This window comes from Mustela nigripes, chromosome 6 (assembly GCF_022355385.1).
Source record: "Mustela nigripes isolate SB6536 chromosome 6, MUSNIG.SB6536, whole genome shotgun sequence".
NCBI lineage: Eukaryota > Metazoa > Chordata > Mammalia > Carnivora > Mustelidae > Mustela > Mustela nigripes.
In genome coordinates this window covers 12,487,626-12,493,625 of record NC_081562.1, presented here as the reverse complement: position 1 = coordinate 12,493,625, position 6,000 = coordinate 12,487,626, and positions in this window count along the sequence as shown.

The following is a 6,000-nucleotide window of genomic DNA, read 5'->3' as shown; positions in this document are numbered from 1 at the left end:
CCCCTCAAGTCTCATTAGTTGGGATTAGCCCACATGCCGAGACCTGAGTCAATCACTGGCAAGAGGATGGGATGACAATGATTGGCTTGACTAATTTTATGAGACAACATGAATGTCAGTCTTTTAAATCTATGATAGATTAGATTAGATAGATGATAGATAGAGATATGCATAATAATAGGCAATCATCAAAATGTATGTCAGGTATGATAGTAAGTTCTTTACATTCATTGCTTCATGTAATCCCCACCAATCCCCACCATAGTCCCAAAACACAAGCTACATTTTTTATTCCTGTTTTACTGATGCAGAAAATGAGACTCAGAGAAATTGAATAATTTGCTCAAGATTTACACTACCAGTAAGTGGTTCAGATTTCATTACATGTTTACTTCCGAAACCTATGAACTTAAACACTATGCTATACTGTCTTTTCTGACCTTCAGAAAGGTTTTTAATATCAATATTTTAAAAAAAGAAAACGTTATTTTATGAATACACACACATGCATAGAAGAAACATATGTATACAACAATCTTTTTGCAAGGATTATCATTCTGAGTTCTCTCCTCTAGTTTTGTCATACGCATTTACATGTATGTGTTTACTTTTTTTTATTATGTTCAATTAGCCAACATATAGTACATCATTAGTTTGTGATGCAGTGTTCAGTGATTCATTAGTTACATATAACATCCAATGCTCATCACCACACATGACCTCCTTAATACCCATCATCTTGTTACCCTATCCCCTCAACCCCCTTCCCTTCTATAACCCTGCTTGTTTCCCAGAGTCCAGAGCCTCCAATGGTTTGTCTCCCTCTCTGATTTATTCCCCCCATTCAGTTTTCCCTCCCTTCCCCTGTGGTCCTCTGCACTATTCCTTATGTCCCACATATGAGTGAAACCATATGATAATTGTCTTTCTCTGCTTGGCTTATTTCACTTAGCATAATCCCTCCCATTCCATCCATGTTGAAGCAAATGGTAGATATTCATCCTTTCTGATGGCTGAGTGCTATTCCATTGCATATGTGAACCACATCTTCTTTATCCATATTTGCAAATGACATTACAGATAAAGGGCTGGTGTCTAAGATCTATAAAGAACTTCTCAAACTCAACACCCAAAAAAAACAAATAATCCAGTCAAGAAGTGGGCAGAAGACATGAACAGACACTTCTCTAAAGAAGACATCCAAATGGGCAACAGACACATGAAAAAGTGCTCAACATCACTCGACATCAGAGAAATACAAATAAAAACCACAATGACATACCACTTTACACCACTTAGAATGGTGAAAATTAACAAGGCAGGAAACAACAAATGTTGGCAAGGATGTGGAACCCTCTTACACTATTGGTGGGAATCCAAGCTGGTGTAGCCACTTTATCTAAACAGACGTTAAAAGTAGATCTACCCTATGACCTAGAAATTGCACTACTGGGCATTTACCCGAAAGACACAGAATAGTGAAAAGAAGGGGCACATGCACCCCAATGTTCATAGCAGCAATGTCCACAGTAGCCAAACTGTGGATGGAACCAAGATGTCCTTCAACAATTGAATGGATGTGTTTACTTTGTAATTACAGATTAGATTTTTAGCTTCTTTTCCCTCTTAACACTATGTTGTACACTTCTTTTTTTTTTTTTATTGTTTCTCGGCTCTTTAAAATCACTTTTTAATAACTATATATTTTAGGAAGCAACTATGCAATGATAATGTAAGCAATTATTCTCACACTGTTACAAGGTATTTCCAATTTTATGTAATATAGATAGCACTGCCTGCATGAGTTTAGGTGATTTCCCCTCTTTCCTTTGTTATTTCCTTGCTTCCATACAGACGAGGAAAAATGCTGGGCCAACAGGTATGAAGCATCTCATAGTTCGGAAAATGTCCTGCCAAATTGCCCTGCAAAAATGTTGTACTCATTTGCACAGCCACACACAGTCTCTAAGTGTAATATTAATGTAACTATCCAGCCAGCGTGGGTTGTGTAGATGACTACTATTTTTTATTACATAATAGAGATAAAATGGAACCTCCGTATTTTCTTCTGATAACAGAGGTTGAACATTTTCCTGGGTATTTAATTCCTACCTGTTTTTTCTCCCATATGAGGAAATTCCCTCTTCTACCTTCTCTCTACATCCTTTCTGTGATTTAAGAGCTCTAGATGGTATGCTCTAGAGCTGAGGGCAGCCTGGGAGGTGGGGTCCCTATAAGGGAGCGCCTGCATGAGATGGAAAGTTCTCTCCACACATGGGTTCTTTAAGGCCTGGGAACCCATTCTGAGCACATGGGCAGCAAAGCCACAGCTGTGAGGACCCTTAATGGGGCTCTTAGGAGAGATACTGTTACTGAGATTTATTTGGCTTTTTCCAGGCTGTAAATTCATTTTGTAGTTCAGTTTCACCATGTGCCATAAATAACCAGAGCTGTGTAAACAAATGTCACTTGGGCACAAGAACCATCCAAAATTAGACTTAGAAAAAAAATGCTAACAACCTGGTGCAGTTACTTGATCCTTGTGCGTGTCATGTACCAAGGTTATCCTTGACCCCTCCCCCTTAACCTGCACATGCACACATACACACACATGTACACACACCATGGTGGCCTGGGAAGAAAATGACCTCGTAAGACCATTCTAACCAAATGCAAGGGAAGAAAGAAGATGTTGACAGATAAATAATTGCTAGAAAAAAATTAACATTTTTCCTTAAGCAATTCTTCAGATCTAGTAGAGCATTTACAGGGAGGTATGTGAGAAAATAAAAAGTAGAGTCAGAGAAAGGGGGACTTGCTGCCAGCTTTCCTATCACGGCCATCATCTTAGGTGAGGAAACATGTGGCTTTAATCAGGTAACTCAGTGGGAAGTGAAGATTAATAGACATGCACAACAAAAATCAAAAGAAAACCCAATTGGGGGCATGATGTAGTGACTCAGGTTTGCAATCCTGGGCTTCAAAAGCTGCCTCAGCCCCACTCAGTTCTGGGTGATTCTTAATGATTCAGGGACCTAGACGTTTCCGTACAAGTTTTGGAGATACAAACTATGCCACTGGACCTTGCAAGATGAGTGTAAGCAGGAATTTTAGGTGATAGATCTGCACCAGGAGTCCCTCCCCTGTGCCTGGCCATGAGGCTTAACCCTCAGAACAATCCTGGCTGCATTGCAAATGGTGGCAAGTCCCGATCTCAGGTCAGCGTGACTCCAAAGCCCTGGTCTTTTTCTGCTTTGCGCTGATGATACAGTGGTCACCATGTTAGTATCATGATTTGGGAGATGTCCCCATGCTTGTCTCATGAGATTTTCCCTCAGCAAACATTTTGAGGATTGTGTCCCTGCAAAGTCTCTATGTTAAAATCCCAGTCCCGAACATGATGCTAGTACACAGAATGTAGCACCTTAGGAAGGCCATCAGGTCACGAGGCTGAAGACCTCATGAATGGGACCAGTGCCTTGAAAAAGGGGACCTCAGAGAGATCCGTCTCCCCATCTCCCAGGTGAACACAGTGAGAAGATGGCCTTCTATGAACCAGGAAGTCGGCTTAGCCACACACAAAATCTGCCAGCACCTCAGTCTTGCTTTTCCAGCCTCCAGAATTGTAAAAATTAAATGTGTGTTATTTATAAACCACCAGTTTATTGTGTTCTGTTTTAGCAGCCTAGAATGGATTCAAACCAGGGCCTACTCTCCGTCAGGCATAGTACTTGTAAATAACACACAAACCTTACCCTCAACGTGCTTTGGATTTGGTGTAGGGAAGAAAAGAATTTTTTTCAATTAAAATATGGTATGAAACACATCACGATGGGGATAGTCGAAGGTGCTGTCCGACCCTTAGGAAGAGCTTGACTTGCTCTTAAGGAACTGAGGCTCGGAGAATTTTTCTGACTTGTCTATGCTCACATAGCTAGTAAGAAGGAGAGCTGGCACCAACATCCCACTGGGTGTCAGTTTCCCCATCTGTAATGTGGGAATGATGTTAACATAGGCTTATTGTAAGGTCCAAGTTAGGGAATGCATGAAGGTGTTTTATGAAATGTAAAGATTAATAAGTGTTTGTGGTCCCTCTCGCTGTTATTTCCAAGCTATGATGGACCAGCCCAGGGATTTGGAGATGAAAAGGAGAAAGAGAATTACAGAGATCAAAACATGGGTACAATAGGATCATTCATCTGATTTAACTTCTATGTCCATTCATATAATCAATTAAGATAGATCAAAGGCCTAGAGGGTACATGGCTCCCTAAAAGGCTCTATACAGCAGCTAATAAAGCAATGAATCCGTCAATTCCACATCCCTTAGACTACAAATAATCTTCACACCTGCCACAAAGAGAGTCGGGGGAACATGACAACTTACAGAAGGGAGGCAGACCTGCTCTGGAAAGACAAGGACTGCTTCCCTGAGGAGGAATGTCTGAGTTGAGAGCCAGAGGTTGCATAGGAGTTCCAGATAGAGGAACGAGCAGATGAGGGGGACCCTGAGCCTGGAAGGAGTGTGGCTGCAAAGACCAAAGTAGCTGGAGTCAATGAACAAGTTCAAGAGTGAAGGAAGCTAAGATCCCATATACTCAAGGCAGGTTGGGTGTGGGGGTGGTCTGGGCAATGAGAAGCTGGAGAAGCTGGGCAAAGGTGCGCTGTTGAAGCGTTGACCTTCTTGAAAGCTCATTGAGGCTCTCTGTGCTGGGATCAGAGGGAAAGGAGGCAAGACTGGATGTGGGGAGACCAGTGAGGAGGTGATCACTCTGCTCTAGGAAAAAAAGGATGGATCTTGGACTATGGAGCTGGCAGTGGAGATGGAGTGCCTCCAGGGACACGGTAGAGGAATACAAGATCCTCTTGATTATAAACCTTTCCCATCAAAGTGAATATCACCTCCCACCCAGACCAGCTCCTTGTGCTTAAAGAGTCCTCAATCTATGTGTTTCTTGGAACTGACATCTTCCTGGAATGTGCCCTCGGTGAGGATCCCTAAGTTCTTGGATGGGTGTGAGTTGAAAAGCATGGAAAAGAAAAATGCTTGAATCCAATCCAGACTGTTTTTCCTCTTCTTAAACATTGGCCCTTCTTGTCACCTAATTCTGAGTGATTCTCAGATGAAGGCAACTTAACCGGTTTCCTGCCATCTAAACTATATCTGCCTGGAGGAAATTAAACTGCTGTGTCTGTGCAGCATAACCCTTGGCAGGAGAGAGACAGTGCCTCACAGGCTTGTGCTGGCATCCAGTTTTTTAATAACCAGGTCTGTTCAGTCAAGACATCCTCATGGTTCTCCCAGAGAAATGCCTCCCCCGACCTCTTCATCTATTTCCAGGGCCTTTGGTGCTCTCCGAGGAGGACAGAGAACAGGGATGACGGCTGAGACTTCTGAGAGCCTGCAGAGGGCATTTCTAGTAGATTTGTGCCGGGGCGATCTCAACAGCCAGGCAGTAGGCTGATGACTTCATTTAAGAGATGGGGAAACTGAGGCCCAGCCGAGGCTGGTGAGGCACTGGCATTTGTTCTGCAGCAGGTTTCCTAGAAGCTGGGCCTGAGATATGGGAGAGACTGGGGAGAGCGAGTTGGGGGAGAAACTAGACCACAGCATGGCTTTACTCAAAGCCTACACTCACCCTGATTACTCTGGGAACCCGGGGCATAAGCTGCAGCACAGAAGTTGTCCTTCCCAAATGCAAGAGAGCCAGGCACCAAGTGCCACCCGACCGTCACTGGTCTTGGGTTGCACCCTGAGGAGGATGGGGAGTTTAATCCATGTTTCTGACAATGGATCCCAAACTCCTACTAGATAAGAGTTGGCTAGACAATTTCCCTAACCAGAGATCACAACTTGGAAACGTTGTAGTTTCGGCCACCTGGAACCTCAGAAGTGTGTGTTTGGTGGAAAACTCAGGAATGGAGTGTGGAGAGGGAAGTGGAGTGATGGGTGCAGACTGTGATGTATCCAGGCCAGTGGTGGTAGCCCCACACCTTTGA